We start from the raw sequence: 12084 nt of genomic DNA, 5'->3' as shown, positions 1-12084 counted from the left end.
CCATGTTTGTGGCAGGATCCGCCTTGTATCCAGCCTCATGGTCTTTCTTTCCACATCTCATCTAAGACCCCGAGAGCTACTGACACTCTTACTCCCCCTGTTCCCTTCCTAGTGCTCAGTATCCGTATATCTCCAGGTCTCTCTAGACCCTTCTTCCCTGAAATCATGGGGTTTCCTCCAATAGGGAATCATCTTGACTCCTTCCTACTCATCTAACAAGAATAGAAAGAATGTTGCATGAAGAAAGGTCCCCAAGTAATGGACAACACTTACAAGTGCACAAGCACGGTGCCCGCATTCTCACCCTCACAGAGACAACCCTTTCCCCGAGGCTCCGTAGAAAAATGCAAGTTTTGAGTTGGGCTATAGGCCCAGAGGACTTTAGCACCATGCATGTCCTTAGAGAAGCAGCCAGAGCACTTGAGAGAGTCCTGGCACCAGGTACCTTAGCATGCGAGGTGAGAATAGGTCTGCTGGGTTAGTCTGGTGCCAGACAGCTGGCAAATGGCAAGTTCANCGCAAATGGCAAGTTCGGAGCAACACGCCCATCGTATGAACTACAGAGGTCCTGTAGAACAGTGAGAGGCCATCACATCTTCTGGAAGCCAAGCCCCTGCTCATGGGGCCGTGCCCAGATAATGCCCTCCTGTGGGAAGGTGGCTGCCCACGTGGGGAGGCCTGGTTTACCCTGCTGGGCCTCTGGCGGGGTCCCACTGCTTCCTGGATCTGATTCTCCTCCTGGAGAGGCAGCCAAAGAACTCAGGGCTCTCCTTCCCAATAGGACTGCTGATTCTGTTGTTTACCCTGCTACCAGGCTGGCCCAGTCTCGCCGGGGAGACCCTCCACCCCTAGAGGCTGGGGGCTTTCTCTGAGCACCCACAGTCCCAGGCCCTGTTTCTCATGGACTAGCTCACCACATTGTGCACGGCAATCAGTATACTCCCCAGCCCGCATGCTCCCAGGACAAGGGGGTTGAGTCATCTTGATCCCCACAGCCCATTTTTCAGCTTGGCACAAAATAGATACTGAATTGTTTCTCCCATCCATGCCCTATTTTGAGTCCTCCCAGCAGCGACCCATAAAGGCCGGAGCAGGGATCTCCTTCCAACAAAAACAAAGAGGTCCTAGAGTAGGCAATACTTAGCAACAGATGACAGAATGTGGATGTTAGCCTCAGGGCAGGATCCAGCCCAGGGAGTGGGAGGTAAAGAGCCCTATGGGGTCCCACCAATCCTTCTGCTTATGGTCCCAACCCGCTCTCTGCATGGATCCCGGGCTCTAGGCCGCCCAGACAGACTGCCTGAGAACTGCTGGACTTCAACGAATCCCATCTCAGTGCCAAGCCTCTCACTACTTCCACCTCTTGGATGCTCTTTTCATCCCCTTCTCCCTGGAAATCCTCGTGGCTCCAAAGTCCACTGACTGTGGGGTGCAGAGGTGAACTGTCCTCTCTGAGTTCTCCAGCACTCTCCATGTTTTCTGCTGACTGGCTCACCTGGCCTCACAGTTATTGGCGCTGTTTGTCTTATTTGCCTCAGGAGAGCGCTCTGAGAGAGAGCAAATACCAGCTCCTGCAACCCTCATCTGTAAGATGGGGACAGTGATCCCTACCTTCCCAGGATGATGCAAGGACTAAATGACATTAATCAGGTCAGAGCCCAGCACAGAGTCATCTCAGCTGTCCACGCACGTATGTGCCAGGAGGTGAGGCACGGGGAACTCGCACCAAAGATGCAGAGGCCTCAGGGCTGGGGTTCTCAGCCCTGTGGAAAGACTCGATGAAGCGGCTGAACAACTCACCCACCTCCAAGACAAGGGATGTGGGAGGCCAAGAGGGGGAGGCAGGCACATTATAACAACTCCAGGTATGGGTGGAGCAAAGACTACTAACCTCGGCTGGGCGCTAGTTATGTGCTCAGCCCCGGGCTGAGTGCATCATGGGCTCTGTCTCATCCATGCACGCCCAGTTCACAGGATCCTGGAGGAGTTATGGCTGGCACTTGGCTCTTTCCGCCACCCCACACCGTACTGGAGATGCCGTGATTACCTAAAGACAGATCAGTGTTCATTTCTATGTATAGTCCCAGATGGGGGGAGCTTCTCCACACAGTAAAAATGGAAAACTGACTTTATAAAAAATAAACGTTATTTTGGAATCGTTTTAGATTTATGGAAAAGTCACAAGAATAGTGCAGAGGGGTCCACATACCCCTTCCCCAGCTTCCCCCATTGTTCATATCTTACCCTCCTATGGTACCTTTAACACAGCTCAGAAACTAACATGGGTAATTACTGTTAACTACACTGCAGACTTTCTTTGGGTTTCACCAGTTTTTCCAGCAATGTCCTCTTTTGTTCCAGAATTCCACCCAACATACCACATTGCATTTAGTCCCCTTGTCTCCCCACTCTGGTGCGTAACAGGAAAATTGACTTTTCAACTGGTTTCCTATGGGCAACAGAGGAAGGGGCTCTTTTTGTGGCTTCTTTGACTTTCTCTTTCACAATTTGACTTCAGAAAAATGCCCCTCAGACATGACTTTTCTTCCTGCAGCAGCCCGCTCCTGCTCCCCCTCCCTCGTGGTGTCCATCACAGGCAGGTCCCTGACAGGAGTGCTCGAGCTCCTTTTTTTTTCCTGCAGGGATATTTAATTCTGCTCTGCCTCGCCTGTGTACCTGTTGGCATTGTCTTCAAGCACGCCCCCGGCTCTTATTCTGGGAATTATAAAACACCTGGAATTTTCGTTTTAGTTCCACTCCCTTCCTGGGGCTCTCAGAGGAGTGAATGGGGGAAAACCATAATGCAATACTTCCCCAAATTCATCCTCCCTTCCCTCTTCCCTGTAATACCCACATCCTTTTGGGGAACCCTGTGGTTCCAGGGAAGCCAACTCCAGGGTACAAATATGACCTAAGCTTGACTATAATCAGCCCATGCAGTTTCCCCGCAACACTGATTGGTTCAGGAGCGGCTTTGTCACCCAAGACGGCCTGGTCGGAGGGAATCTCAGGACTTTTGCAGACATTCTGGTTTACAGGTGCTCCCTTTAGCTCAGGTTGGTGGAATGGCCAGTGGCCATGTTGTGATGGCAACCGGTGGTTGAGGAGTTTTAACCTATTAAGGTAGATACTTGAAGCTACCCTGGGTCTTTTTCTCTCTAGTAGACTTTTTGTAACTTTCTGGTCTCATTCAGATTATAACTCACACCAGTCCAATTTAAAACTTTAATCTGTTAGCCAATTCAAAGCAATCCCCTTACCCCGCTCAGGTCAGAATTGTGACCACGGGGGCTTGGTGAGGGGATGGACCACTCTTCAGGGTGGGGAGGAAGCTTTGTGAGACCTCCTGCCACCCTGACTTTGCTCTGCGGTGGAAAGGGTTTCCTGACCTTATTCTGGGTATTTCTGCTCTGGGGAGTCTCTGTGATATGGTGATCTCTGCAGAGGAGATATGCTTGGTTTCTTCATTGATCTTCAGCTCTATGGCCCCCTCATTGCCAAGGACTTCTCCAGATAGGGGCAACCTGGCCTCCCTACCGACTGCCTGTCCCCAGCTCTTCCTCCAAGCCAGGGCCCCATTGCTTGGCCCAGTGGCTGCTGTCTAGCTCCCTGGTTCCTGTCCCTCTTCTAACCCTAATGCTCTGTCACATGGAGCCATAGGAAGTATGAGGAACTGGGCAGGGTAGACCCATTTTTTTCCTCCCAGGCCCACCACATCCTGGTCCTGACAAGCTTGTTCATATAGGCCCTTTCAGGAACCTCCGACCTTCAGAATTCTCTGCTTCACTATCTGTGTTCACAAACACCCCCAGTCTCATGGGAACATGGCCCAGGTTCTTCCNTCTTCCTGCTTTCTCACCATACTTTATTCCAGCAGCACCACCAGGATGAGCCTGTGGGGTTCTAGCTCAGTAAGTGCCTGGTGGCAGGAGCTCCCCTCCCCCAGTCTCTTCAAGGGAGCCTCCCAGATGCTTCCATTCACCCTCCCCCAGGCCTCATATACACACACTGAGCTTTGATGGGGAAGAGAAACGAGGGAGATTTGGAGCCACTGTTGGTTGACATGTAGAGGCAATAGCATTAAAAGGGGTCTGGTGAGCTGGTGGGTTTTTCAGCCTGGATCCTCTCTCTCACTTCCTCTGCCCTCAGAGACAAGCTCCATCCCCCGTCCCAGCATGAGGAAGTCCCCTGCTTGCCTCAGCTCCCAGTGCCTCCTCTCTTGGGAAGGGGAAAAATGAGGCATTTAGTAGGCTCGCTCAGAGGCATGTCTGCCACAGATGACCTTCTTGGTCACGGTGAGTGTTTCAAACTCGTATGAGTCCTTGGAATTCCTTAGTCGGCCTTCCAATGTGACCAGCAAGTATAGGGACCTGTTAGGTGCCAGCAAGTGCCAATCCCCCTGGGTACCAGACTCTTCCTAGCAGAAAAAAAGGATGCCCAGGACTTTAGCCTGTGTTCAGAAGCTGGGGGCTGCGAGTATCTATAGCCCTTCTGCGGACCCAGCCAAAACCCTGCTGCACTTTCCTATTCTCTGAGGACTGTCCTCACCTCCCCCTCTTCCTCCTCCTGCTAAGTTAAAAGGGAGAATTTCGGGGACAGTATCATTCAGGGTCCCACCAACAAACAGATGGCCCACTGGAGCGAAAATGGAAGGAGGTTTTCTTTATATAGGGACCGTTTACAAAGTGCAGGGGAGCCTCAAGTTCAAGAACCTAGAGCTGTCACCCCCTCTAGGCCTGAATGGCCAAGGTGGAGGAGGGGAGTGGTGACCAGAAGGTGGAATGAGAGTCACGTGGAGTAGGCCTCCTTGAGAGGAAGAGTGAACTTTAGTTTAGGTCAGAGCCAGCCCAAGGCTCTGCAACAAGAAGGGAGCCAAGGGAAGAAACACCTTGACCTCATTCTCCTTCCTTCTTCGTATCTCCAGCTGGGACTCTCCATTGGCCAAACCCAACCTGAGCCAGAAGCATAGGGATCCTGTTAATTAAGTCTACACAGGTCAGCTTCCTGGGCCAGAGAGTAGGGGAAGGGGAGAGAGCAAATGATATCCCGCATAGGAAATCCAGGGAATTCTACCTTTTTCCATAAGGTCTCCTCAGTTGCAGCTGTCCTAGCAGGGCCAGATTCTCCAGGCTGCCATCAAGTGCATCTTGTCCCATCTTGTCCCTTGGCTCATAGCACGGGTCTCTTCCTTCTTAACACCTGTGGGGAGCACCTGTCTCCTTGCTGTCTGTAAGCCCTGTGAATCCTGGCACCTCCCCCCTTCACTGCATCTCCCTGTAAGTGGCAATTGTCATTCCTGCCCAGAGATGGAGGCATTGATCTGTGGCCTGGAATTTGAGTCCTACTGCCAGAGCCTAAAGCCTCTTGATTTTTGCCACTTATCTCCCTGTCTCCCACCACCCTGTAACACTTCAGAGGCAGTGGGCACCCTCTTCTCTTGTCCCCGGGGCCACGCTCTCTGCGAACATCTCTCCTGTCTGGTAGCGCACGGCCTTGACCAGAGATTTTGACTTGTCTGGGAGCTGGCTCTACAGCGGCAGCTCCTGCTCCAGGAAATCCCTGTCTGTGAAGCTAAGGCTAAAAGGGGAGGGAGTGGGGGCCCAAATCAGCCAAGGGGATCTGCCCCAGTCCACCTCGCCCCTTCCTGGAGACACTGTAGTTTCCTAATAAATCATGTGTCCTTCATGGCTGGATTAAACATCAATTTCCAGCCTGGGGTCACACAAGGAAGTTTGGTGTTGTTTTGTTTTCTTGCATCAGTCTCCTGAGCTCACTTCATAGGGTGTATATCTCAATTTTTCACTGACTGCTGTTTTGCTGTTCCCGTTTTTGGTATCAGCACCTTCATTTCCTTTGGGAGACTTTCCTGCCTACACTCTCAGTTCAGGGAGTTCCTGTGTGGCTGACCCTACCCTCCCAACTCCAGGGCTGGGGAAATAATCCAATCAATCTCCCATGAGACTCAGTTCTGGTCATTTCCTCAGAATGAATGGGAAAGTAAGCTCTTTTTCCAGTAGGGCTGAAGATATCAGGATGGAGCTCTTGGGGGTCATCTTTCCACTAGTGGGGAGCATATTCTGAAAGAGAAGCCAACACAGAGAAAGGCTAAGTGGTGGGATAGAGATAACTCTGATGACTTGACTTGTGTGCCTGGATCTAGCTATTCCTGAAGCTAGCCCTATTCTTGGATTTCACATTCAAGTGAGCCAATAATTCCATCCTTCCGTTTATGTATTTGGGTTTGTTTGTTTGACTTGCTTAACACATTAGAGATGAATTTCCATGATTTACAAACAAAGGATCCTGATTAATATACCTTTTGAAAAACCATTCTTGATCGTGCCAGAATGCTGACTTCACAACCGCAGATTTCCGCTGGTGTTGAGCTAATATTCCAAAGCCGCCTCTGCTCTGGCTGGTTCATCCTGCACTGGTACTTTGGCAGCAATGGGGGGGGCGCATGTTTGGCTTTTTATTTTCTATAGTGGCAAGAACATTTAACGTGAGATTTACCCTCTTCGCAAAATTTTAAATGCACAGTACAGTATTGTTAACTCTAGGTACACTGTAAAACATTTGGCTCTTTATTTAGGGTAAAGACTGAAACCCAAATTCAGTTAAGAATTGAATTTACCATTGAAAACCCTGGGCAGGGTCTCAAAACACAGTGCAGGTGTAACGGCCCACAACCTCCACTCACATCCTTTCTCAAGGAGCAAGTCTCAGCACTGCATTATCCCGGAGTCAACCTTCACCACAGGCTTTAGTGAGAAATGGACATCGTAGCAAAGATTTCGATCTACAGAGAGAGTAGAGCTTTACATCTAACAGCACCCAGGAGTTCTTGGTCCCATCAAGTGACCCCAGGCCCTACACCCACCTTTCTTACCTCCCTCTTCTTTGTGGCGCAGTTAGCTCTGGGCTTCTCTTCCTTACCTATGATGTGAGGCTGTGATCTAGGGAAGGCCATCATCTCCCTGAACAAGACTGTTCTCCGCAAGCCAAAAACCCTCCAGCGACCTGGATGTATCTTCTTGGGAGGCATGGGGGAAGGGAAGTTTTAAATTTTCTGAAACACATGCATCTTGTCCTGCCATGTGCTGTAATTCTTTAGAATCAAATATATATATATCATGAAGTCACCCTGTAGTTGGAAACCAGTTTGTGCAAGTCACCTACAGTCCCTTGTAAGAAATTATTTTTCTGTTGAAATTGGTCAGTTTGCTCCTGCCACTTGCTCCCACGACCTGACTGGTGTAGTGGATCATTTCCTTCCCTCAGCCTCTGCTTTCTCGTGGCCTGTACTGACTCAAGTATCTACTTACCTCCTTCTTTCTGTCCTCCTGCCTCATCTCCTGCTTCCAATGGTTTAGCTCTCTCCTCAGACCACAGAGAAGGACTGGCTGGCCCACCAAATCCCTGTTGACCCTGTCTGGGCAGAGCTTTGGGTCAGACCATCTCTGGGGTCTTTAGCAAGTTCATGGACCAGCTGCCCTTAAGGTGCTCAGCTGTAGGGAAGGTGGGTGGGGAGGATGTGGAACAGGGTGAGGGGAGACCCTTTCAGCAAAATAGCAGGCATGAGAAACACTCCATGAGATCACATGGAGGTGATCGTCCCCTTACCTCAGAGCTGGTCCCATCACACCTGGAATGTGACCTCGCATTCCAATCCCCAAACCCGGAGAGAGCCCTGGACTAAGGGAGCCCTATCTGACCACAAGAGAGAGACTGGAACAAAGAGGGAACAGTTCCCACAAGGGTGATGTGAGGGAAGGACNGAGGGAAGGAGGGAGTCCAGAGGACACAATCTTCATCTGTCCCTGCCGATGCACTGTCTTAGCATAGGAACTGAGTTGTTCTGGGTGTCCTGAAAAGCAACACAGAAACAGATATGGATATTACAAGGGAGCTTGAGACATATTTTCTCCCAGCCAAAGCTGTCCCACAACAGTCCAGGCAACCTTTGAAAATAGTGAGCTCTCCGTTATTAGAGGTGTTCAACAGAGCCTGGGTGACTGCTCGGCAAGGTTGCAATGGAAAGGATTCCTACAAGATGGAATCGGCTGAACTAGGTGGCCTTTGAGGTCTCTCCCAGCCCTGAGCTTCGGTGTTTGGAATACCTAGTGGAGTGAACGAAGACTGAATGACTACTTAATACTTTGTTGCTTGGATGATGGTTGAATGGCTAAAGAAAGTGAATGAATGAATGAATGAATGAATGAATGAAATTGACTGGCCACTCCAATGAATAAAAGATATTTGACTGAGTGAAGACTTGTTCATTCTTTGATTAGCTGATTGAAGATTGATTGGTTGGTTGAAGTAATGAATTAGCAAACATAAAGTGTGGATAACCGGCTGGTTGAATGAAGGTTTGATAGCTGGTAGGATTCAGTTCCTCGGTTCCTATTGCATTCTCTTATCTTGCCCTTTATCCTGCTTGTCTTTCTTTTCCTTCTAAGTGTAGTCTAGAAGAAATGTTTTCTTTTGTGTGCTTGGTGTGGAAAATTTTGTAGGCTAAAGAGTCCTTTTGCATAATCAGTATTTCATCTTAGGCAAATTTGACTGCCCAGGCGCATGGTGGTGACTGGTATAACCCGCTTCAGGACTCATGGGAGGTGTGAATTTAGCATCTTGGCCAGGGAAGTGCAACTAAAGGTCACACCTGGGGCTTGGTCTGTTTGGCCCTTCACATGGAGGCAGAAATTACTGCCTTCTCGGGCTAGATCAACCAACTGCTATTGCCATCAGTTTCTCCATTTGGTCTGTCAGCTGAGCTCAGTGTCCCTGTCAGGTTCAGAGGGATCGGGCCACAGGCTGGATAAATTTTGATAAAGGGTGTGAATGGAAACTAACCTGAGCGCCTGAGTACTATGCTGGGTTAGAGACCTAGGCAGGGGGCATGGTGGAATGCTGAGGATAAGGAATGGCCAGGGAGCTCCTGAAGGGTATCTGAGAAGGACTTGCAGGGAACCGAAGTAAGGAAAGAGGCTCAGAGACATTCCCCAGGGTTGTCTTAAGCTGAGTTCGGAAAGGGATAATACACTTGTCTGGTGCCCCTCACCCTGCCCCACTTCTGGGAGCTAGAGAAGCCAAGAACTTGAGAACTACATGTAGCTGGTCTGGTCACTCTCCCAGCTTAGGGCACAAATTATGCTCCTATTTTTCCCCCATTAGTTGCTTGAGCTCCCTCAAGATCTTATCAAGAGGGAGTCCAATCTGCCCCTCTGTGGGCCTTTTCTCCTGCTTCGTAGGGCTGCTCAAACCCCCAGGGCTAGCTCATTTCACTCCAGGTTCCTGCTGAGCACCCGCCTTGCCCCAGCTCGCTGCCCAGAGCCCCGGCAGCCACGAACGCAGGACTCCAAGGCCCCAGCTCTCATCCACATTCCCAAGCTCGGGCAATTTTCTCCAGGAGGAAAGTTCAAAAGGTCTTCTCAGTCTTCAGCAGCAAAATTGAGTCTTGCAGCAGTACAGGCTCCTTTCCCACACCACAGAGTTCCCCTTGGGGACCCAATGACCCTTTCTCACTCACCAGTGACGTTTATTGGGGATGGTTATCTGGGGAGAGAGTTGACCAACTTTGGAACTCTCCAGGGCAGGGGCTGGGCCTTCTTCCATCTGTACCCTGGAAGCTCCTTTCTGCCGGGCTCTGCATCCCTGTTGGATCTTGGGAGAAGCAGCCTTTGTCAGGCCACACAGGGTCCTCNTGTCAGGCCATCCAGGGTCCTGTTTTGTTCTGCCAAGGCCTATTTACATCTGATAACCTCAAGTGACTGCCAAAACAGAGAGGGTCTCCTCCTTGGCAAAGTCCTGCCCCAAGGACAAAAAATGAGAAGCTTCCTGCCACTGTTACACTTGGACTCCTCCAGTTAGTACCCCAGAAGGGAAGTGACTTCAGTGACCGTGAGTCAGGGACATTTTACACTGTGCCACCAGGTTCCTCATAAAGACCTTAAGGACTTTTGGGTGGGGCAGGGCAGGGAAGGAAGGACCGAGAGAAAAGACTCTCACACATGAGCACCCCTCACGCACATTCACCTCACCAGCCCCTCTCGCCGCCAAGTAACTACCACCAGCTCCTCTCCCAGACATCACGTGGCCTTTGGGTAACTTCTCTGACAAAAGGGCTCTACAAGCTAAAATTGTTAGAAAAAATTCCAGGCCAACCACAATGAGATACCACCATACTCATCAGGACAGCTATTATTACATAAACTAATAAAAAGGAAAATAACAAGTATCTTCAGCCTGTATCCCCAGGAGAAACTGGAACCCTCACACATTGCTGGTGGGAATGTGAAATGGTGCAGCCACTGTGAAAAACAGTTTGGTGTTTCCTCAAAGAGCTAAACATAGAATTATCATTTGATCCAGCAATTTTACTTCCAGGTACATACCCAAAAGATTTGAAAGCTGAGAATCAAACAGATATTTGTTTAGTTTTTGTTTTCATTTTTTTTTTAAGATTTTCTTTCTTTTTTTCTTTCTTCTTTTTTTTTTNTTTTTTTTTTTTTTAAGATTTTATTTATTTATTTGGGGCGCCTGGGTGGCACAGCGGTTAAGTGTCTGCCTTCGGCTCAGGGCGTGATCCCGGCATTATGGGATCGAGCCCCACATCAGACTCTTCCACTATGAGCCTGCTCCTTCCTCTCCCACCCCCTTGCTTGTGTTCCCTCTCTCGCTGGCTATCTCTATCTTTGTCAAATAAATAAATAAAATCTTTAAAAAAATGTTTAAAAAAAAGATTTTATTTATTTACTTGACAGAGAGAGAGAGAGACAGCCAGCNCATCCCCTTGCTTGTGTTCCCTCTCTCGCTGGCTATCTCTATCTCTGTCAAATAAAAAAATAAAATCTTAAAAAAAATGTTTAAAAAAAGATTTTATTTATTTACTTGACAGAGAGAGACAGCCAGTGAGAGAGGAAACACAAGCAGGAGGAGTGGGGGAGGAAGAAGCAGGCTCCAAGAGGAGCATGGAGCCCAATGTGGGGTTCGATCCCAGGACTCTGGGATCACGCCCTGAACCGAAGGCAAACACTTAACAACTGAGCCACCCAGGCTCCCCAAAGATTGTATTTATTTCTTTGAGAGAGAGAGAGACAGAGATAGCAAGAAAGAGCATAAACGGGGTAGAGAGGGAGAAGCAGACTCCCCACTGAGCAGAGAGCCTGACTTGGGACTCCATCCCAGCACCCTGGGATCATGACCTGAGCCAAAGGCAGATGCTTAACTGACTGAGCCACCCAGGCACCTCTCAAACAGATATCTGTATACCTGTGTTCATGGCAGCAATATTCATAAGAGCCAAAAGATGAAAACAACTCAAGTGTCTATCAACAGATGAATGGATAAACAAATTGTGATCCATCCATATGAAGGAATACTATTCAGCCTTAAGAAGGAACGAAGTTCTGACACCTGCTACAACGTGAACCTTGAAGACATTATGTTAAGTGAAATAAACCAGACAGAAAGGGGCAAATGTAGGATGATTCCACTTACATGAGTTACTAGAATAGGCAAATTCATAGAGACAGAATGTAGACTAACAGGGTACCAGGGACTGGGAGGGGAAGAGGCATGGGGAATTATTGTTAGTTTGACGGGTACAGAGTTTCTGTTGGGACGATGGAAAAATCTGGAAATACATAGTCGTGATGGTTATACAACAGCATGAATGTACTTAATGGCACCAAATTGCACACCTGACAATGGTTAAAATGATAAATTCTTTGTTCTATATTTTACCAAAAAACAAACCCTATCCCAGCCACTCTTCTTTGCCTAGAGGAAAAATTTGGTAGCCTCACTTCAATTCTAAGGCCCTCCCTGCCCAAAGGCATGATTTTTGAAGGGGTCTGAGCTGCCTGTGCCCTCAGTTCCATTAGCTGTACTTGGGCAGAGATATTTTTTTCTTATTCTGTGGCTAGGAGATGGGATGGGATGAGATATAGGGGAGCACCCAGCTAGCAGCCTGCACAAAGGGACAATTTCTTCCACTCCATCCTGCCTATATACTGTCTTAACTGGAGGGCTTCTGGGGCTTACAGAGTCCATTTTTACTGTACAGATGGGAAAACTGAA

At 49.0% G+C, this 12084-nt stretch overlaps 1 long non-coding RNA gene across 1 annotated transcript; it reads right to left on the bottom strand.

Moving 5' to 3' along the window:
* Nucleotides 1-6000: 6000 nt before the first annotated feature.
* LOC117797696 lies at nucleotides 6001-6908 on the bottom strand. Its single transcript, XR_004622654.1, has 3 exons — nucleotides 6635-6908; nucleotides 6317-6479; nucleotides 6001-6077 (listed from the first exon to the last, which is right to left on the bottom strand). It is a non-coding gene; the product is annotated as an uncharacterized LOC117797696 (long non-coding RNA).
* Nucleotides 6909-12084: the final 5176 nt, after the last annotated feature.

This window comes from Ailuropoda melanoleuca, unplaced genomic scaffold (genome assembly GCF_002007445.2).
Source record: "Ailuropoda melanoleuca isolate Jingjing unplaced genomic scaffold, ASM200744v2 unplaced-scaffold11327, whole genome shotgun sequence".
Taxonomy (NCBI): Eukaryota; Metazoa; Chordata; class Mammalia; order Carnivora; family Ursidae; genus Ailuropoda; species Ailuropoda melanoleuca.
This window is presented reverse-complemented; position numbering and strand designations above follow the sequence as displayed.